The sequence below is a fragment of the Tyto alba genome, unplaced genomic scaffold, assembly GCF_018691265.1.
Source record: "Tyto alba isolate M040663 unplaced genomic scaffold, T.alba_DEE_v4.0 Super-Scaffold_1, whole genome shotgun sequence".
NCBI classification, from domain to species: Eukaryota; Metazoa; Chordata; class Aves; order Strigiformes; family Tytonidae; genus Tyto; species Tyto alba.
In genome coordinates, this window is record NW_024881261.1 from 27,439,034 (window position 1) to 27,462,072 (window position 23,039).

The following is a 23,039-nucleotide window of genomic DNA, read 5'->3' on the forward strand; positions in this document are numbered from 1 at the left end:
ACCTGTGCAAAAGAGATGCCCAGTGTTGTGAAGAGTGGAGGCTAGAGCATCCTTCAGCTGAACCTTGAGCAGTTGGGCCAAATCGAACTACCTGCTCCTCTGCGAATACTTATTATTCTTTCATGTTCACTGTTAGTTCTTCTTTGGAGGACAAAAATCCAGATTTTTTTATTATTATTATTTTCAAGCACCCATTAGGAACAGAAAAAATTAGATTTTCATGATGGCTGGTGAACCCTTTAAAATCTGATCTCATTACTTTGAATAGTGTCTCAGATGTGTTTAAAATTAGTCTACTAAAACAGGTACGACATTTCATGAATAAAGAAAAAACTGGATTTAAAAATGCTTTTTATTCTGAATCTGGTTCCTTTCCAAATTACAAATATTGAACTGTTTTGTTGATAAGTTATATCTTGTAAAAGGGCAAATTACTTTATTTGATGTGACTAAAATCTCTCTCACAAGTTTATAGCTATAACTATGGAAAATGAATGTTGGAGTGCTTCTATATGATCTTCTCTAGATGATACACGGAACAGGACCATGGGCTGGACTTACTGAGCTGACAAACTATATCAAAATGCTGAAAATAAAAAGAAACAAAGTATTTTGATTTTATTGTTTCAAAAAGCAAGTTACCAAAGCATTTGTCAAAATTAGCACACAATCGTAACTTCATCTAATTAAAATTGAGTTACATGTTTTCAGATGTCTTTAATAATAGTCCTGTTCATACATTCTGATTATTAAGGACTAACAAATTGAGGAAAGGATAAGAATTGGTATCTCCAGTTTATCTGCCCTAGATATTTCCAGAAGTTTTCTTACTGACTACATAATATTAGTATTGTAGAGTGTTTCTTATAAATCTTTGAAGACTAACTAAAACTTGGCCGGTTTGTTTTTACCAGTGATCAACTTGCATTATCCTTCACTGGTGACTGCTGTCTCTTTGTTTCTTTAATTTGGTTATTTCGTATGGTCACTTCAATTTGCCATATTCTAAGACAAAGAGAAAAGCTTATTCTTATTCTGACATACGGAATAGTTGTTGGAAGTTATCCAGAGAAGTATTCCAAAGTTGAGGGGGTGGGAGGTGGGGGAGCAAGAAGCTATACCCCATATACCCTGTAAGGGATGTCCTGTCCTACATGAGATAAAGACACAAGAGAAGTCAGAGCAGAAACTGTAACAGGTGATTTCTGCAGCCTGTCAGTTTGTGTCACTCTCTTGAAGGAAATTCACGGTGTAAAGTGGATGTGGAGGTGAGAAACAGAACAATTGCAGAAAAAACAACTGTGGCCATAGTACCTCAGGCTGTGATCTCATGAGGCCCCATGTACTACGTCAGGTCAGGAGATCAGTAGCTGGACTGGAGAGCTTCAGCGGCCACCTGGGAACTGGTGGGCATGCTGGAGCATGCGGCAGTTGTCTTTCTCTGCGTCTATGTTGAATCGATGTCATGATGTATTTCTGTGTGTGTGTATGAGATGCAACTTTCATGTTATGTGAAGGTCTGTCAATTTGTATGTGCTTGGGTAGCATGTCGACCTCTGAATACCATGAAGAGTATGCATGTGAGACACTGAGGAAAAGGAGGCGAAATCACAGAACAACTTGTGCATTATCTCTTAATAACTCCATAAGGTACTGTGAGTGCCAGTGAGTATAATGGGAAATACTAGTTACTGAGCTTAGGCTAAGGTTTCTCTTCTGATTACTAATGACTGTTTTGCATTGCAAAATGCTAGAGATGGTGGGTACACACTACCAGCGATTGAATACTGGGCTTCATTGAAATAGGGCAGCTAGTTTTAGTTATGGTGTTGTTTTAAGAAGAGCATAAAACACCTGGAAATGGCCAGAATACTAATTTTTATTCCTGTCACGAAAAAAGAAATTACCAGCAAATTTAAATCATCCTGGTATAAATTAGTTTCTAGATTGTGAACTGACTATGCAACTTAAAGTCTGAAGCATTGGTTTGATTCACCTTTTATGTACAGCTGAAGAAACACTGACATCTTCGTAGATGCCCCACATACCATCCTTACCAGGCTGCACCAATGAATAAACCCCCACATGCACTTCTTCCATGCACTACAGTATGTTCAAGATGTCATCTGTGCAGATGTCTGCACTAAACTTTCCTGATAAACTGACCAGAAGAGATACTGGAAAGGAGTAGAGAGAAATGGAGGAGAAAACACAGTTCACCTCTGAGAGATTGTAACTGTGCAGGTTTCTTCATTAGGCCAATTGCTGTGTCTGTGCAGGTTTCCACGAAGCCAGAGCTCACAGTGTGTATCGGCAGAGCATTCATCTGTCTTAAGTTGTGTGTGCCCAGTGACAGGACAGAGTCAATGGGTACAAACTGACACACATGAAACTCCATCTGAACACAAAAAAAGCACTTACTGACTGTGAGGGTAGGCAGACACGGGAATGAGTTTAACACAGAGGTTGTAGAGTCTCCAGCTGTGGACATAATCAAAACCTGACAACAACGTACTGGGCAACCAGTTCTAGATGGACTTGCTTGAGCACGTGGGTTGGACTAGATCATCTCCTGAGGTCCTTGCGGACCCCAACCATTCTCTATTTCTCTGTCTTCTTGAAGAATTTTTTCCAAAAGCTTAGGTTTCTCTCATTTTGAATGCATGCATGACTCCACACAACACCGAATCCACAACTCCGGTTCCCACCACTCACGCCATTTCTGTTACTCTGCGTATTCTAGCAGCAGCAGCCTTTCTTTTTGCCAGTTTTCACTGGCATCACCACCCATACCAAAGCAGACTAAGGGTACAGAAGGACCTTGTCGCACAGCAGTCTAAGAATACCATTAGAAACTCTGAGCTCAACTGTTGGTAAGAATTGGCCCCAAGCCATGGGACTGCACGGTAGAGCAGTCTGGCTCGGTGACAGCTATGTCCCTGCATGTCAGGATCAAGCACAGGACGAGGCAATCCATGTATCTGGGAGGACACCCTGGCTCAGGAGCTCTTGCTGCTGGTGGCTCACTCCTGTTTTCTTGGGGCAGTGGGGATAAAGAGGCTTGTTGTCTTCTTAAATGTTGATAATTTCAGTGCTGTGGCTTGTATTAATTATTGTGCTGGCAGAAGTAACCTATGGCAAATTGTAGTGCACAGTAGACATGACTGTCCAGAGGTGGCCCTGTGGTATTTAAAAAATAGTATATCCTGAACAACATCTGCCATGTCACAGTCCTCATTTCTTAAGTTGAGGGCAGAAACCTCAACGCAGTGCCCTTATTTGTTAAAGCCTCTTCCCAAACAGACAAAGCCTGGCATGCCTTCTGTTTTCCCCCTGGCAGAATGCTCCACCTCACCCGCTTTTTCAGTGCATGGCTACATAAGGGTTGTTTTTTCTGGGAGGTGGCTGTGTGTGGATATGTACATGTACATACACACACACTTACACAGAAGGATGTGTTCTCTTAAAGAAGAAAAAACTCTGTCAGCAAATTATCTCATCCTATTTTGGCTATCATAATCCTCTTCAAGCCTCAACAAAACACCCATACGTGTTTGATCAAGTCACTATTAAAGAGAAATATTGTGCTATTCTTGTCACCTGGACCACCTACATCTTGGCATCACTATAATTATTGTCAAATATTATTGTTACAAGGGGGTACAAAGGGTGCAGGTCTTTCTTTAATATGGCAATGACCAATTTAATGGAACATTACTGATTAACACAGCGGGCACAGAATATGCTAGCGTACCATAACAAAACTTTATGTTGCAGTTGAATGCATTATAGAACACCTCTTGAATGCCTAGTGGCTGGCGTTGTGCCAGAGCTTTAAAAAAAATTGAAAATGCAGCTTGCTTTCTCCTTTTTTCATAAAGAAATCTGAAAGCAGAAGCACTGACCTTGGCAAGCTTCTCACACTAAGTTTTCCAGTAGGCAAAAGCATTATAAATCGAACCAGAATAATCCTCTGTATGTTTTTGTTTTCACACAGGCTGCTAGGATTGCACTTAAGGACTTGATTTTTATTACTAAAGGAATGTTTTTAAATCATCAAGACCTAGAGCATGTTGTGAGCTTAGTCCAAATTTCATCATCATCTTTTGCAATTTGCCTAACGCCCTGGCTCCGGGCTCCCATGGAAATACAATTTATTTCTCTTGCAAAAGTCATTACAATCTATGAATACAAAGAAAGAAACCTGCAGAACTGAAAATGAGCAATAAAATCATGACAAAATCTGCTACCTAGATTCTTTCCCCTAAAGCAGAAAAATAAGATAAACAGCACTTCTCTTTCTCTCTGAGTTATTATTAGTTCAGTATTATTTATCACGCAGCTAGGAAATCTTGAAAGGTTACAGTTTCTTCTTCATACATGGCTTTGGGGAGCCTTTTGACTCTGCTGAGAATTGTAACATGACATTGTTTTGGAAATGAAAACTCTGAACAGATTATTTTCCACATTATCTAGATAATAGAGGTGATAGGTGGGACCAAGTCTAGCTGGTGTAAGCAGTTGTAACTCATTTGAATTATGGAAATTTGCACCAGCAAAGAACCTGCCCCTAAGGAGAGAAGTCTGGAGGAAATGTTCTAATTCAAATTCATGTTGGTTTTGCTTTTTTGCTTTTTGGGGTTTTTTTGTTTGGTTGGTTTTGGGTTTTGGTTTTTTTTTTTGTTTGTTTGGGTTTTTTTTTTTTGTTTTTTTTTTTTTTTTTAATATGGAGATGCTTGCATTTAGGTTTATGGTAAAGAATATTAAAACCAAACAGAAATTTAATTCCATCTCCATGTGTTCTTATACACTAAACCATTAATAGATATGTTCCCTAAGCCTGTTTGCAAGCTTAATCCTTCTGTACATTCAGGTCAGCTAAACACATGCTTAGATCAGAAGCAATGGACAAAGTCTATGTTAATGTCAGTGGAACTTACTATGTGTTACAGTAAGCTTTGCTAAATATTGATCGTTATAAATGTATATTTAAACCTAAAAGCTATAGTGTTTTCCTGACTGTGGGCTTCCAAGCCCTCCTGAAACCTTGTATCTTCAACTTGGACTAAATATATCTCTCTCCATTTCCGTTAATATGTTGGGTTTTTTTTAAATTAATGGCATTTAATAAAATTACTAAGCTGTATGTGTGAGCAAGAGGTATAGAGTATTGTTAGCATTTTCCTTTCTCTTCCTCCTTTTTCTCCAGTTTTTAAATCCAGATTTTTGGCATGTTATTTCCGAGTTCCAGCACCAGTTGACAAGGGCAAGTCCTCAAACCCACCCACAGCTGTTTCTGTCAAAGTATCAGATCTGTAGGTCTCTGAAGCACGCAGTTGAATCATGAGACATGAGTCTGTAGGGAATGCTCTTTTTCCCTACTAGTTTTATGAATGTGCTGCTGGAGCACTTGCAAAGTTAATTAATAATTACAAAAGTATTGAGTGGGCCTAGTTTACAATGGGCACAGTTTACAATTATAATTTTTCTTTCTTTTCATGCTGTAAGTAGAACTTCCTTGTTTCTGTTAGTTCCCAGGTGACAAACATATGCTTAAATGTACTTGAGGCAGCCACACAACTTAAACCTTAGCCTAAATTTTTTCCAGAAATTCTCTTCTTTCCTTGTGAAACTTCTTTAGCTGACTTCTTTCCTTTTGTTTCCCACCACCAGAATAAAAGCTTCTACATCCTTGTGTACTCTGGGGCAAGAGTTACACTGTGAGAAACCACCTGAACCAACACTGGAAGTCATGAAAATAACTGCATTAAGGACTCTTGTCTACTGCTTCATCGGCTGCATTTTATGTTTTTCTGTGGAATTGGTTCAACAGATGTAAATCCCCTAGATTGTACTGTAAGAGTAGCATATTTTACCTTAGCCAAAAACAATTCCTAAGGTATTTGGCTTAAAATAAAAGTATTCATATGGGGGTTTGCTGATTTAACTCTTCTGGTTTCAAAATGTGGCTTTACTTACATCTCTAGAGAAAGAAGTTGTACTAATTTAAGACCTAGCATCTAGTTTAAGAGTGTGTCTAATAAGGGGCATAGTCCTACCCTGAAATTGTCATATATCAAAATGGAATAACATTAAAAGCTAAGAACATCATCTTAGCCAGCTATACTTTCTAGTCTGTATTCACAAACATAAAAATGGGGAGGGGAAATAGGGGGAAGGAGGATGAAGAGGGAAGAACATTCTGATATATGTGATAATAGCAATGTCAGATTAAGCCTAGCTATTTTGGGCCAGATTAAAGTGGACAGGCAACCTGCAACATCCAAAGGTAGATGGTGTAGTTGGGGCAGGAGTGTTCTCTGGCTATGCAGCTTCTTGCATCTCTTGGGCTGTGGCATGGGGGAGGGAGCTGTGCCAGTTCATGTTGCTGAATATAAATGTGCATTTTCCTATAAGTGTTCTTGCATGGTCAGGAAAATTTTCTCATATACAGAATATCTATGAAGTGTCTTGACCAAATGCATGCATTCAGCAAAAATGCTTCTGTAGCTTCTGTAAATAACACTGGTCCACAAATGTCTCACTGGCTCACAAACGCCTAAGCACCACTTGTGTACCAAAGTGATAGATGCCTTAAATGCTTAAGCTGGATAGAAATTCCACAGGCTAGATTGCTGCCTCCCATATGCAGATTTGATAAGCTTTTTAGCACCCCTTTCCACAGTGCTCAGTAGTAACTAGATGGATGCTGTTTACGTGTATGTATGTTTTGGTGGGTTGGAGCATCGGGACAGTCTGTATTGGTAAAACACTGCTTAAGGGCTTTATTTAGTAGCACTTTTTGGAGACTGGAACATCAGCATCAAACCTCCGTCTGTGAATACCTGTGTGTGGTTATCATCTAGCCAGAAATAGGTGCTCTGATTCAGTGTACAACAGCAGCTTGGTTGACAGCATTCATATCTTAATTAAAGGAGCCAAGTTCAATTCCTACTCCCAGCACACTTGTTGAAATACCATTAATGGTGTTACAGTGGCAGCCGTGAAATATTGAGTAGGTTTCCTGTACTCTCTTCATTTTTTTTTTTTTTTTTTTTTTTTTACTGTGTTTATATTTGTCCAGGGCAATTCATGAAATGAATGATCATGATGGTGTGGGTGGCTTGAGGTTTTGATTGGTTGATCAGGTTGGCTTGGTGCTTTTAAATAAATACACAAACTCTGCTCAGGACTTCTTAGTAGAGGGCATGTTTAACAAACTACACTTGATGGATAATACGATAACATGTCATGTCTCACTAGTATACTAATAATATCTTCTGCCTTACAGTGTAGATATTTTTGGATGTGAGGTGTGAAAGGTCTTGTAACTGAAGTCTAATCTTTTCTACAGAGAATTATGTCCTTACTGTCAGTCTCATTTAAACATATACATTTTAGTCATCTTCCTTAAATTGGGAACCACAGATTTGTTGCACTCCCATGGTGTACTGTCCTCATTCCACCTGCTGCACTGATAATCATCTAAAGACAATATAAATAGTCTCAATAACTTGACAGGCTGATAGCCTGACAAAGTTGTGCAGTTTATAATTTCAACAATAAGAGACAGGTGTAAGTGAAGCATTGGGGGCAGGGGGACCCAACCCTGCCAAGTCACAACAATTTTAACATTGTACCATTTAGCATTGTACAACTGGACATAAAACATTAAATGAATAATATTCAACATGCAGATTTTACACCTGTGCTTGCAATTTTCCTTGCTGAGTTTGTATTATTTGAAATTATCTTCAGTGGATATGGCCTAGTATAAATAGGTAACAACCCCACTTCTAAATGCTCATTTAGATCAGAATCCTCTGGTTTCTTTAATCTGTTTAGGTTGTAATTTTCTGATAACACTTTAAGCTTTCTGTTTCTGTATTCCTTCATCTGGAATTCCTTTCAATATTTATAATACTTAGTTCTATTAAATGTTCAGTGTGTTCTTCCAAGACCTGTTTAACCACACTGGAAGTGTTCTTCTAGAAACAGTTCTTTTGAAAGGAATAAAAGAACTACTTAGACTGAGTAAAGGCTACCAAAATGGACCAAATAAGACAAGGCAAAAATAGATCATTAACATCCAGGTTAGTCTGGAGTGGAGACTAGAGTTATATCTGCATGACATTGGTATGTTTATTGTAATAAAATGATGATATGAAAGAGTCTTGCAAAACTGTTATCAAGATGAGCTTCTGTTTCCACTGGAGATTTTGTTCATGGGTCTTCTGAGAAATCCCTTTTTAAGTCTATGGAGATACCTTTTAATTAGCTACACAAATTTAAAGATGATATCTAAAATTATTTGACTAATTGTCAAATCTTTTTACTTTTTTTGAAAAGCACTGTAAAAAGCAAAATATGAAAAAGGTAATCATCTACAATTACTTGCAGCCACATATGAAAATAAGTGAGCTGGGATCCATGCAAAGAATCCTGTACACTTCAGTTTGTTCTCTAAAACATATGTGAAGCTCTTAACATTGCTAATGCTTTAAAATCAAGCTGAAATCCTTACCAAAAATTCAAGAAAGATTTGGCTACAGATTGCTTCTAAAATTGGCTAAGACTTCAGAGTAATACTGATTTCTTTCTACATTGTAATCTAAAAGAGTCTTCACTTCATGAGCCAGTCATGCATGCCAGAGTGCACAAAAATAGAAATTAATAGTATCTGCTAAGTATCCTGCATTCTGATGGCAACATGGAAGAGGTTGATGACTTTGAAACTAAGTGACTTAACAACCAGTAACTTGATTCATCCTGATGCTGGTTGAATTCTGAACAATTCTTTGCTGGCTAACTCACCTCTTTCTTCAAGTCATTCTTGATAAATTCCATGAAAAATTCTTACTTACCCGTCTGTGTAAAGCCTTATGAAAATAAAATTCAATTAACTTTGTGGAGAATCTGTTATAAACATACAAAATCAAAAGAACCAAAAACTTAATCTAAGGACTGCATCTGATTCTCCATCCTTAACATGCTGTGATGTGTCTAGAGATTACAGCACATATGGTCTGTAAAATCACCCACCATTTCAGTGTCTGAAATATCTAGTGGTACACGTAGCATCATACGTTACAAATGAGGTAGAAGAATGGATGTTAGTGTTAAAACTACAGAAATACAGAATTATACAGTTCAGACTCAATGTATATTCCTTTGTTCCGACACTGCACCCTTTGTTCCTCTGTTGGGTTGAACTGACAGGGTTCTCCAGGCAGTGGGTGCCTCACACACCAGATACGCTGCACCACTGGGGCAGAGTCAAGGACAACGTATGTGTTGGAGGAAGGCTTCAGCATGCAGATTCTGAAATGAGTCATACCAATGGCACTAACTCTCTCAATTTCTTGCTATTCTTAAAAGCCTCTGTAATCTTTACCTTGAAGATTGCTTTAGGTAGTTATCTGCGTGAATAGTTTTGCAATACTTTCATGAAATATGATATGCTATTATAACAGTTTAAAACAGTCATCAATATTTCAAGTAGAGAAATGTAAGGAGCTTCTCAAAATAGGTACTATTTACTGTACCTACTCAAACAGATGCCCTTCAATGGGAATTACAGAAGCACAGCAATATAAAAACCACTATCCTGATAATAATACAGATCACAATCACACTGATGTAGATCTAAGGATACCTCCACAGTCTTGTTTCATGCTCTGCATATTTGACAAAATAGAAGACATTTAATTCCTGATTAAAGGGAGCTGAAAGAGCCAGATACTGTCTCTCACCAGTTCAGCAATACTACTGAAATTGTCTTTACCAACTTTAACAACTTCTCAGTCATTCTTTAATATAAGTGGGAAAGGAATCCTGTTATTGATTGAGCTTCTTCTTTTTATCCAGCCTACTTTAAGCTTGAAATAGATCTCTCTCGTTGTAGAAATAATAATGCAGCTTGCTCATAGTGGAGAAGGGGGTCCTAGGTGCTGTAAGTTTTTGTATCTCACAAAATAAGTCAAATTTCTTTGGATAAGCAATGGCATGAATGCCAGCTTCCACACAGTGACAACTAGCGCTGCAAAAATTGATGTGCCACCTTAATGCTACAGGATTGATTGAACATTTCCCTGATGTTATTTTTTTTTTTTGCTGTTGTCTTTCCTCAAGAGAACAGTGCTCCCAGCATGACCCCTTTTTCTTTACACATCAAGTGAAGGAAAATCACCCTTTGCTGTACTTGTGGGGACAGATATTGATCTTGGACACATTGATGCAAACCAAAAGTAACTCCTTGGGAGCTGAAGGAATTGCTCCAAACATTGGCCTGTGAAACGGGGGTCAGACTCCAGCCACTGGCCTCCAAGCTTTATTTCTTGCCTAATGAGAAGCAGTATATCTAATGCACCAGTCCTACAAAGAGTGCTGAGCCATTTGGCAGGAGTGAAAATTTATTGTTCTTTATTATTGATGCTTATAATGCAAAACATTGATGTATGTCACAGTCTCAATACATTTTCTTAATAGTCATATCTATGCCAAAGGTACTGATATTTCTGCAACACGTTATTAGCAGAAATACCAACATTTAATTTTCCTAAAAGCTTTTTTGTTTGGTTGGGTTTTTTTGGAAATCACATAAAGCCTCATCACATAACACAGCTACCACTTACTGTGCAACAGGTGTTTTATGCTCAGTTTGTGTCACTTCAATTCTTTTTAGAAAGTGCCGGATATGGACATAGCTAAACTCAGGACAAATCCCTTCAGCCCTGTCTGTAAATCTTTGTTTGGGTCATATATCCAATGTGAAAAGGTAGATTAAACTTGATCTGAGATAAACATCAAACATTTGTTCATTTTAAAAAAAATAAAAATTAGGGAGATAGAGGAGAGACTTAAGAAAATCTTATCAGTTAATATTATTATCTACAGACAGATAATGTACAAAATATTAAAGGCTATTTTCTCTAGAAATCAAATAAAAATATGCAGGTTCTCATAGCAGTTGGTGGTGGCTGCCATATTTATGAAAAAATAGAAAGTGCAGCTCTTCCTTAGTGAAATGCCAAAGAAGCTAAGTGCCACTGCACTGATTCAGACTGTGAATACACTTTCTGAAAAAGGGTTGAAAAGAATTGTAAAATTTGTAACCAGACTTATATAGAACCTTTAAAAATGTGAAGCATTGTGCTGACGTCTGCGGTCTGGGTAGGCTTTTTATTCCCACGAATGGTTCATACCTATAGGAAGACTTTTCTCTACAGAAAAACTAAAGAAATGCAATCACTACTACCATCAATTGCCATTAATCCTTTGTAGATAGTCAAGACACTTATAACAGAATCACACAGTCCAAAGAAAAATAAATATTTATTATTACTTAGATCTGTTTTCTGCAGATTCTTGGAGGTTTCATTGGAGATTTAATATTCATAGGAAGCTTTGGAGGAATGCTTCTGTGGGAGAGAAGTGGGTTCCATTACTATAATGAAGACAAAATAGTACTTCTGGTTAATGTGAGGCTTTTTAATTTTTTTTTTTTCTTTCAAATCTAACTCCTTTTGATTTTAAATGATCTTGTTGATAAGCAGTTTTTACAGCTTATCAATTGTGGTACACCATTGATCAACTAAGTTAGATGGTACTTTTCTTTCTTCCTGACTAGGAGAGTTATTGTATTTTTTAACAGAAAAATGATGACTGTGGATGGGTGAAAATGAGGAATAAATGGTGATCAGGCAGTGTCCATGGTCATAAAAAAATTAATATGTGGTTTTGTGGCCAAGGGAGAGCATTCACAGAGCTAACAGCTATTCCAGACAAGAGTCATACAAATACAATGTTATTTGTGAATATAAATTTAGAGGGACAGAAGGCTGTACAAAGAGAAAAACCATTCACAGTTCAAACATTTTTTCTCAAACACTGTTAGTACAACATTTAACCATCTCTGAACATGAAAAGTAATTCAGTGCTGATGCTTTGCCTCTCAGAGGATGGAAAATATTTTTGCTGTCATTTGCCTGAGATGGTACGATTTCCTGGTGCTTTAAAGTAAATAATTTATTGTAGCTTGGGGCTTTCACTCTAAGACTTTTCATATATGATACACTACTTACTTTAGTATTCCTGTTTATATATTTACGTTGCTCTCATCTCAGTGGTACTCAGGCTCCTACGTACCGACACGTCTTCCACTCCCTGCAGAGGAAGAGTATAAGTCATTAATGCTTCCGTATCCCTGATGATTTTATTAAATGAAGTTTAATTACTTCCATTGCTTTTGTATAACATAATCTAGTGCTCATTTACTCTATTATTAACATTCAGAGGAATTAAAATAGGGTGCATTTGCATCAGTATACATTGAACATGATGTAAGGCCAGGCATAATTAATTTATTTCTCTTAAAGCTATGGAGATTGTTAACATTAAAAAAAAAAAAAAAAAAAAAAGTCAATATGTAGGACTTGATTTTTATTTGCGTTAAGGCTACTTTCTATTACTCTGGAGTTGTAAATCAACATTTTGGTTAAAAGTGTTCCTATTTTTACTATTGAGCACTGTTTACTAGAGTGCTGTCAAATGGTAAAATGTAATAGTGTAGCTCCTTCTTTTTGCTGCAGTGAAAAAGACATGATATTGCATATTCAAAGTTAACTGACTGAACTGCAGATCTAGTTCCTACTGTGAATGGTATAATTTTCATCAGGTTCAAGGAGAGGTGGTATGAGTCCCTCAGTCAGTGATTGCTAACCTTCTGGAGAAGATAAGTAACTCTGCACAAATACCTGGTCAGGTTCAGTCCTCTCCCCAGCCCTGCACCATGGCTTTTACCCCATCTGCAGCTCCCATCTTTGCTGGCCCCAAGTCTGTCATCTCCTAGCTCTGGATGGGAACTCCACACCTCTCCTGTGATGTGATCACACCTTGCTTGTTGGGAACTACTGCCCCCAAATGCCATCATCTTCAGAACTGCCTGGTTTAGGGATTTTTAAGTTCCGTTTTGCTGCTCCCAGTCTGACAGAAAGCCAGCGACCTATTTTTTCACAGAAAACACTGAAAAAACAGTTCTTCTAAAACATAAGTTTCTTTAAAAGCTTGCTAAAATGGGAACCCTGAAACTGAGGACTACCCAAATTCTCAAGCACTTTTTAAAAATATATTACTTTCATAAGAGGGTTGCGAACAGAAATTAGACTGAATCTTTTAAGTGAACCATCTGCTTTTGAAATGTATTTCTCCAGTAGCCTTCCCTGACCCTTTGCAAAGGATCATCTGCATGTGTTTGCTCAAGAATTTTTTGATAGTGAAATGTTGTTGCCTTTCTTATTTAATTCTTTACTGTTTCCACATGGTAGGATGTTAAGAGATTGCTTTTTCTTTCCCTTGTCAATAAGTGACCTGCCTTAACCAGGCACTCAGAAATGAATCATAACACTTGTCAGCATGTACACCAACGATTGCTAAGGGCTAACCACTCCGAGGCCATCTGTAGCAGCACTTGCTGTTCATTTCACAGTACAAGGGTTAGTGCGGTTATGTCTTTGGCAGTGAATGTTATTCATGAAAAGTCAGAGATGAGGGAAGTGAAAGATAAATAGTCCAGCAGCTGTATCCATTTTGTTATTGCTTCCTGGTCATGAAATCAGTGCAGAAAAGGGTTATAGCAGCTGAGATGAAGGTGGTCCTCTGAGTGTGGGGGTAAGGAATTGGGTAAATACTTGAAAAGAGGCTTTAGTAAGTGCTTGGGGAGTATTCTGTTAGTTCCTGGAAAAAATCAAAAGCAAAGACTGGGTAAAGGTAGTGACAAGAATTCAGGAACTTCACCATTAAGGTTAAACCATTGGTGTGGACTTTGTTCCTAAAGAATTAAAATCCCAGAGCTGTAGCTATCATACATCTGTCTCAAAGAGAAGTTCTTCTCTAGTAAACCTAGTTTTCAAGCCCAAAGGCAATAGGGGAGCAAGTGGTCTCTTTCCATTCATGCTAAGGAATTCCAAGGAGGAGAGGAGTAAAGAAAGAGGATACAGGGAAAACTTAGCCTGCACCAGCAAAAACACTCCTCAGGTTCCTATTGAAGGTCTAGTAAGCAAGGTACAAGACAGCCACTAAGATCTCTGTTGAAGAGGTACAGATTTACTGTGTTTGAGTACTGTGCTTAAATTCTTAATTCCCAATCTCAGTTAACTCTGGAGTTACAATGGAATTCCCAGTTTATACATTAAATTCAGATTTTGGAAAAAGAAATCATCATCATGCTTTAAACGTTTTGTTTACTGTACTAGAAATGCGGAGTTCAGTCTACTTTCTCTTTGATTTTAGATCGTGATATAATCATAGGATATTTGATGGAAAGAAAAGGGAAAAAAAATTCAGGGACCTTCTTGAAATGTGATCAAATCAGGTCTATTTTGTTAACAAAATTTAATCCATGTGCCTCTTAAACATCCTTCAGAAGTGGATTAGAGCAATGAAATAAGTAATACTGTACTGTGAGACTTATTATGAGGGCTTTTGTAATGGACTGTTTTTGAAGATATGGATAACTGAGCAAAATGGAAGGTTTCACTTGAGAGAATCATTAGTCTTGTTGTTTCAGTCTAAGAAATATATTTTAAATTACACAAATTTAGTTACCCTCAAAAGTAACTTGGAAGCCAAGATAAACAGTCTAAGAAATTGTTCTTCAGAACAACTAGTAATAAACTATATCAGTACTACTCCTTTTCTTCATGCTCAAAAACTTTACTATCTTTTTCAGGCCAATAAGGAGTATGCACAGTGTTAAAAATAGATTAATGTTGGTTTAATAAAGCATTAGTAGGGAAATAGGTTGATGTTACTGATGGTAAATTGTGATTTGAGGGAATTCAAGACTGAAACAGAAATTAATTGTACCTCACCATTTGTTCAACTGACTTGGTAGTACCCACATACCGTAAAACATATAGATATAGAGTATCCTTAAAGGAAACCTATTTAGAATTAATGGAATACAGTGGGTCTAGAGCTTGAGTCAAAGGCCATTGAAATTTAAGAAAATACTATGGGAGTTGTTAATCCTTAGGTCATCTTTTCTCTCTCTGACATACTTATGTATGATTGTGAGCATGTGTTTGAAAAGATGATATGCATTGGTAACTTAGCCCTCAAATCTGATGTGGGCAGTTGCAGGGAAAAAAAATAACATCATCACAAAAGAAAATTAGAAATGTTTTTATATTTTCATCACCTGTCTTTTTTAATCAAATGTTATTCAGGGTATGCAGTTCTTGAAAACAAATTAATATTTATTGGAAAAATATGATAGAAAGATGTTAAATAAGACTATGGGATCATAAGAAAAATCTAAAGCAAGAGAAAGTCATAAACACCTCTAGAAAATTTTATCAGTATAAATTATGATGCTTGGATGTGTTCTGTACAATTTAAAAAAAAACAAACAAACAAACAATATTTTTATCATGAATCATATTTTCTTAATTACTTAAGTTTCATGTTCAAATTCCAGGATACTGTGTAAATTGGGGGGAAAAATATTTCTGTAATTTCTGCTCTGTACAAAGCTTTCCCTGAGAGACTATAAAGTTATATGAACCATCCTGTCTACATTTTTTTTCTTGCTGAAAATCATCACTGGCTTTCAGCATATCAGAAGGTTTCTTGCAGGCAAAACAGTAGTGTCTTTCTGTACAACTTTGATAGGCCACAGAATTTTCAATTTCTTGGTTCAAATAAGCATCACTATTGCAATCTTAACTCTTTTTTCATAATAAATTTAATATTCCTAAAAATAAGGAAGCCATATCTCCAGTTTTTAGTTATGAAATTATACCACCATACAGTGTAGCAGAATAATCTAGATAATCATCTTTTATGTTAAAAATTCCATCCACGCTCAAGACATTAATCTGTTTTTCATATGCAACATTTCACAACAAATCAAGCAAGCCTTGAGAAGCACCTAAATGAAATGGATGGGCAGTTACAGTCCTTAGCCTCCATAGAATTTCCAACAATTAGTGATTGATTAAAACAGTTTGTAAGTACCTTATACAAAGCAATTACACTGTCCCCTGAATATCCTTGTCCTGAAGCAGTACATTAGAATGGACCATATTTCTCATCTAGTATGGTAATTTTTGTCTGTACTAACAGAACAAAACAGCATGAGCTAACTCCAGTAGGTACTTCTCCAGTATCTAACTGCAGAAGTACGAAGGAAGTGGCAACAGTTTGCAACTACGAGAGATTTGATCCTGTATTAAATGTTAATCTTCTGTGTTTACCCTACTTCCATTTAAAAATCTGAGCTTCTAAAAAGAATGTGTTTTCTAGGAATGCAAGAGCCTGAGCAATATTCCTCTGTTGTTATATAAAATTATTGCTATTCACACTGATACAGAAACTGTCAGCTAATACAAGAGTAGATGTATTTTTTACTGTGTGGGAGTAATACCAGGGATTTCCACTACAAAACACAGGCAAAAAAAACAATCTTGTTTTAGAAATAACAATGAGGTCATGATCTTTTGCTTTTCTCTTAAAAGAAGGCACATTACAATTATTGATGTTGGGGCTGGTAAATCATGGCAACAGACACATGAAATTTAGTGCTTTGTAATGTAGCAAGAGGAAATTGTTGCTAGGGACTACTTTTAGGCGTTTCTAACACCAAGTAATTATTAGTTCATGCCTTGTATATTGTGTGTCAGGAAGGGGAAGCATTACCTCATCACTTCAGAGTGCTATGTCAGGATCCACCCCTATAAGGGTAGGAACTATCCCTATTAGTGACAAGCAGTGGTCCCAGAAATGTCATAGAGAGGAGGAACTACATGCATATCTGTCTGGGCGGTCCTAATGGAATATGAGTTGCCATATAGATAACTGCACAAAGGAAGATTTTACTCAGGCCTTAGCTAAACGGAAAGGGTCCCCACTGTATGAACTTTTAGGTTCTTTAGCTGAACATCTTCACTTTCTGCCTTCCTGCTTTGTAATGCCTTCAAAATTCAGTGTGATACCCTCAAAAACACAAGCAGAATGCAAAGTCAATGCATGGCTAGATGCACCCCTTGCAGGAGGTGTAATACAGACCCTTAGGCTTCTCTGTCGCAACTTGATACTGTCACAGCCTTTTCTGAAAGGTCTGATAGTCTTTTCATTCAGTAACCAAGAAGGACAATACAGAATCTGTTGCTTGTCTCTGCTTGTTGGCCTCCTCATACTCTCTAGGTCTCAAGGGCAGCAAATTAGCACTGTGCAATAATTTTCTAAAAGATATCTTAGTTGATGTTTGGGCAGTTGGTTAAGTTTCTAAATTAATTATGCCAGATCCTTGGTACAAGTAAAAACTGCTAGATTTGTTGGGGCTAGATGGGAGGTGGGAGGGGTGGGGATTGGTGGAAAATGAAGAAGTTGGTATTTTTTACTTTGGCTCCACACACCTGAATGAATACAATATAGATGTCAACCTCAATGGCATCTCTGTGTAGCACCATCAATATCTCACAACTTGAATAGGCCAAAATTAGCGTGTTCATAGACTTTCACATGTAATTCTAGAAAGTATCTTGACCAGCTATTTGATTTTGTTTCATTTAATTATGACTGGCCATAACCTTAATTATATTAACATTGTTTTTTCTTCTTGAGAATTTTACACACATTTGCATCACCTGCAAATATTCTCATGTTGAAATAAAACATGTTTTGATAAATGCACCTTCTGCACAGTGTCAGAAATAAGTCAGTCTTGACATGGCTTGAGGTATGGGAGATTTGGGGAAGGGCGTGTAATTCACAGGCTAGCTAGAAGGTATCTGAAACTGGTTGTTGATTCTGTGATCATAACACAAGTTTGGTTTGTTGCCTGGTATTAGATGTCTCCAGTTTCCTTCCTCTGGTGGTTCTTTTCTATACATATGAATTTTTGGTATGTCAGACTCTGACACACCAAATGAACTTTCAAGTTGTTATCCGCTGGTGATGTCAGTGTTTAAGCAAGCATTTGTGGCAGGTAAATCTCTTGATTTTTGCCTACTGGGCTGCATGCAGGAGGTCTGCTTTTAGCATTTATATTTTGGAGTTTCCCTCCTTCCAGAATCTATATTTCTCATATTTTCTGGCCTTCATAGTTAATTATGTCTCTGCAAAGATCCAGTTGTCTTTTTAAGCCCTTTAACTTTCTTTTTATAAGGAGAAATCTGTCACTCTCTCCTAGCTGTGTCACCCAAAGTAAATTCTGAATTCTGGCTTTACTCCAATAATGACCCATTGTTGCACACCAGATGGGATAAGTAAAACCAGCAGTGGGTCCCCATTTTTCCTGACTCTTGCTCCTCAAGCAGGAACTTGGTATAGTTCAGGAGCCGCTACAGAGCACCCTTGACCAGACCCCTTCCTCTTAGCATGGAAGTATCATATCAGTTTCTCTCATTCTTCCCACAGTTTGCTTTCAAGCACCGTGCCACACAAATCCAGCTAAGTGACCTCATCAAAGCAGCTCATTCTTACTGGGCTTTTAAAAACATTAATACAGCTGGCTCAGTCTCAGCTTTGCCCAGACTTGCCCTATTTCTTCCCTAGCAATTCAAAGGAACACATTGGCTGTCAGGGCATTCGTGTTTATCCAGAAATACCCCTCTGACACCTTTCCCTGTAGCCTTCAACCTGTAATACCACCATGTTAAATAACGTTACTCAGTGTTGTTAGGAGTTACACTACATAAACTGGATCAGTCAAGAGCTGAAGTTCTTCAGCTGCTAAATAGATTCTGTGATTCTGCACTTCAGGGTCCAAGTAAGCATTCAGCTATCTGGCTTCCATGAAGAGACAGTTTGACATTTTGGTCAAGGGCCAGGGAGAGGAAGACATGGCAGATATGTGAGTTTATGCAATTTCCTGCACACATTGGAGCATCTGCTTAGTTGTGTATAGTTGTCTTTTGAAAAACTATAGCCCTATCTCACAGCTTCAGCATCTTGTCAGAGTACAAACTATTTCCCCAGGTCTTGGGGGCCTTAGGTAACTGCTAGCTCTACTTTTAGCAAAAGCTCCTTCAGCAACCATGACCAATAACATGTTTTTGCAAGCATTTTACAGACATAAACCTATTACGAGGGTGCGTGCATGTCTTGCAGTGGTGAGCAATACAGAGACTCAAAACAGAAGCTATGCTAGCTGTGAAATCAGAAGTGGTTTTGAGAGTAAGCTAATGGGTTTGGGTTTATTGTTCTGTGAAGATATGTTAGCCTGCACATGTCTTTATTATTGTGCAAGCTGAGTACATGTTGCACACACTCCCTAAGTCAGGTTCATCTGAAACTTCTACTTTCTTTGCCAGTTGATGAGGTAAAGAAAACATGCAATAAATCATTAAGAAGGCTGAAAGCAGAGGAGACTACCTACCTATTGCCTTTATCGCAGAGCCAAGCCCAACAGAGAAATGCCATCAGTCAGCAGGGACTCTGTCAGTTCTCCCGACACCAGGTCATAGAGAACCCAAGTAAATTTTCATTTCTCTTCCCTTGTAGTCTGCTTAAAGTCCCTATGCCTGAGATTTGGATTTGAGAGAGGAGTTGTTTTTTCCATTAGAATGCAAACATGAGAGATTTCTAGAAGCATTAGAGAGCATGCTTCATCTCTAAAAAACTCATCTGTGTTGCAACATAAGACCTTGTCCTTTCCCTTCCTCTCCAGGTTTTGGAATAGAGAAAAACAAATTTGGTTCTCTGAAAGAAAGAAGCAGAAGAGAGATTAACTGATTGTAATGTTAATGAGAAAAAAAAAAAATCTTTGAGTTCAAAGACTACATTTATTCAGAAACCCCTGAAAGACAGAGAACAGCCTGTAACACCTGATGAGGCAAAAAGGAGGTAACAGCTTACTAAGAGGATAACCTAGCTATGTACAGAAAAAAGTTACTCTGGGAGCAAGAATCCCTGTGAGAATTCCTGTACATTATAAAACAGCTAAGAGTCTGAGACATATTTTGTATTAGTGATTTACAGATACGTTGTGAATTTAAGGCAGGCATTATTTTTAGCCCTACCTTTTATTTTAAAAATAAATAATTTATTTTACTAGTAATAAATACTGAAGACACAGCGGCTGTGTTTTATAAAGAGAAAAAAAAATATTAGAACACATGATCAGAACAGTCAAGATAAAAGCCTTTGACTTACTGTAATCCCCTCTTCCACGATCTTATAGAAGTAAAGTGATTTTCTCTCTCCAGTTACTTTGAAGAAAGATTGTATTACTTATATCTAACATTCATACACTTAAAGATTTCTAAAGAGATAGTGGATGCAGAAAGGGTTTAGAGGTCTTGAATTCAGTTTGAAAGTGCTACCAAGTCTACGTGGCTGATGTGACAAATGAACCTGCATCTGTTCTTCAGTTTGCAGTAAGAGGGAAATGGTAATGGTATATTGATTCGAAGAAGAATAGATAGGACTACTCAGAAGAGCCTCTATGTATTTCAATTCCACCTTTGTTATTTACTTGGACTGCCTGTTTCAGTCTTTACATCTGAACAAGGTTTGTGCCTGTCCATCTTTTAAAATGCATGAGTAGTTTTCAGTGAAAGGAGTGCATAAAATATTTGGAGTCCTATGTTTCCTCACCTGGTACAACTAGCACCATGAAGAAAATATTCTGGGACACAGTTTATTTTGGTTGTAACATTAAAATTGTCATTAGCTCATATTTCATAGCTAATAGTGTCATTCTTTGGCTCATTCAATAGTATCTATTCCAAAGAGAGGGGAATCTTTCTTTAATCCTGTGTTAGTTTCTCTTCGTGTTTCTGTCAAGATGCTGCTAAATACAGCTCCCTACCCAACAGTTTTGTACCTTACCTAATGTCTCAGTAACAAAGCCAGAAATCTCTGATCTGGAACTGAATATCGGGTTTTTCTTGAAAATCAAAATGTACCAGTATCTGTTCCATGTTTACTGTAGCAATTATCACTGGATGTAAAACCTCCCTCTATATTAGTTAAGCATGTCCTTCCACAGACAATAAACCAGTTGCGATTGGTAAGTAGATGATGGCTTTCAAGGCATTCTGGTATTCAGTCTTATGAAATTGTCCCCAGTAATGTTCCTGTTCTGATCCGTTTGCTTGGCTATAATGGAGTTGATGTGCTCTTTGTTTTTCTTTTCGAGTAGGTGTTTTGTGTTTGCCACTTAAGAGTTCTCTAGGGTCTGTTCTGAAATTACCAAAGTTTATAGCACACATTTTCAAATTAACATTCTTAAATATGCCCACAAAATCTGTTGCTGCTCCCCAAATGCATCTTTATACATTAAACTGCACATTAACACATGTAAATACTCATTTGTATTCAAAGAGAATGTACAAATAGACGCTCAACAAATTTTCCGAAGATGTTCCATGAAAAGTTTGACAGTTATTTAAGGAAAGTGTTTTCTAATTTAATAGTATACGTGTGACCAAAGCCAACAGGATCTTGATGTACTTTCTGGATTGTTATGATGCATATGACTCTCAAAGTTATCTGCTTAAAACCATTAAATTTAAATCTCCCTCTAACTTTAAATATGGATGTGGATTTCAGCACTCCAGTGGCACTCTTTTTTTTTCCTTCCAACTATTTTTAGATTTCAAGTTCTGTATATATGCAGAGACTAAAAGTACAGTAAGAACAAGCAGGAGGATTTCTCAAACAACAATAAGTATAAAGAATGTTTTTAATGCTTGCTTATTTTCAAGTGGCTTATCAGATCCCATGCTCTATCCCAAAACCCAAGGATTATGGTTTTTTTCCATAGATTCTGGATCCCTAGACTCCATAAAAACAAATCTGTTTTCTTTTTGTATTGAAATTTTTACCAAAAATATTTATCATTTCTGATTTCCATTGATAACTCCTTTGATGTGAAAAGCAAAACAGATTCCAGTTTGCAAGTCTATACTTACGATTTTTATATGGGACTATCTGTTATCATAAAACTTCACTCTTAGGCTGATTGAAAAACACAAAGAGATTTTGCATATAAGAAATGTATAATTTTTGCATTGTCATTTTTCAGCTATTTTTCAATCTCATATTCTTTGACATTCAAAATTTTTTTAACCAAAAATAATCTGTAAAATGAGAGTGTGTAACATCACACAGTACATTTAAAGTAGCTTTTTAACAGTAAATATCATTGGTGATATTATGAAAGGGAATGAAGTTGTCGATCGATGCATTCTTCAGACAGTTTCAACATTTTCACCTCTGACTGTTCCAGAGTCATTGCTGGCAGCATTGATTTCCCCCAGAAGTAACAAGTACTGTATTTCAAAGCTGGGACTGTTGATCACTAATAGCAATCTTTTTAAACATTAAAAAAAAAAAAAAATCCTGCCCAGTAGAACCCTCCATCCTGTATCACTATTCCATACTAAGAAAAATAAGTACGTACACAGAGTGAGAAGGATTATTACACAACAGTTCTGGGCTTCTTTCTAAATGCCACCCTTTTTCCATATTGCACCTGTATTATAATATGAAGTTTATCTGAAAAATCCCAAAAGTTGCCAGGAATCTCTTTCAAGGAAACATTTATGCTTACATAGAATTTAGTGACTTTTATAAACATGCTTTTATTTTTTTCTTTTCTTTTTTCTCCTCTTTCTTTAGTTCTGTCAGCTTCCGTATCTTTTAGCTTCTGGCTCCATTAGGACAAAAGAGTCAGATGAACACAGTCTATCTTTGTCAGATAGACGAAGTCTACACCTTTTTGAATGTTTGGAAGGTGCCACATATTTCAAAATGTGCCCACAGAAGAGCAATAAAAAGTGCATAGCTGAATTTCTGACTTGAATTTTGAATCAGAAATAGGCCTGAATTCCACAATCTGAATGCACTTCTGAAGCTCTGAGTTTAACTGTTTCATTTCAGCCCATTACAGTGCGATTGAGCTGTGGAGTTAAAATCCCAAACTCTGTTCTGGCTCTGAGCACCTGGAAAGTTCAGAAAAGAGTTTAGAGCAGACGCTTCTGATCTAGTCACACACTGCATGAGAGTCCAACTCTTGAAGCAGGACTCAG

At 37.2% G+C, this 23,039-nt stretch overlaps 1 long non-coding RNA gene across 1 annotated transcript in view; it reads right to left on the bottom strand.

Moving 5' to 3' along the window:
• Positions 1 to 11,356: 11,356 nt before the first annotated feature.
• LOC116958949 overlaps positions 11,357 to 23,039 on the bottom strand; it is a 59,931-nt gene continuing 48,248 nt past the window's right edge. The window contains exons 3-4 of the long non-coding RNA XR_004405561.1: positions 12,084 to 12,165; positions 11,357 to 11,446 (exon numbers count right to left, since the gene is read on the bottom strand). This is a non-coding gene — a long non-coding RNA (uncharacterized LOC116958949). The remainder of the gene's footprint in view (positions 11,447 to 12,083; positions 12,166 to 23,039) is intronic.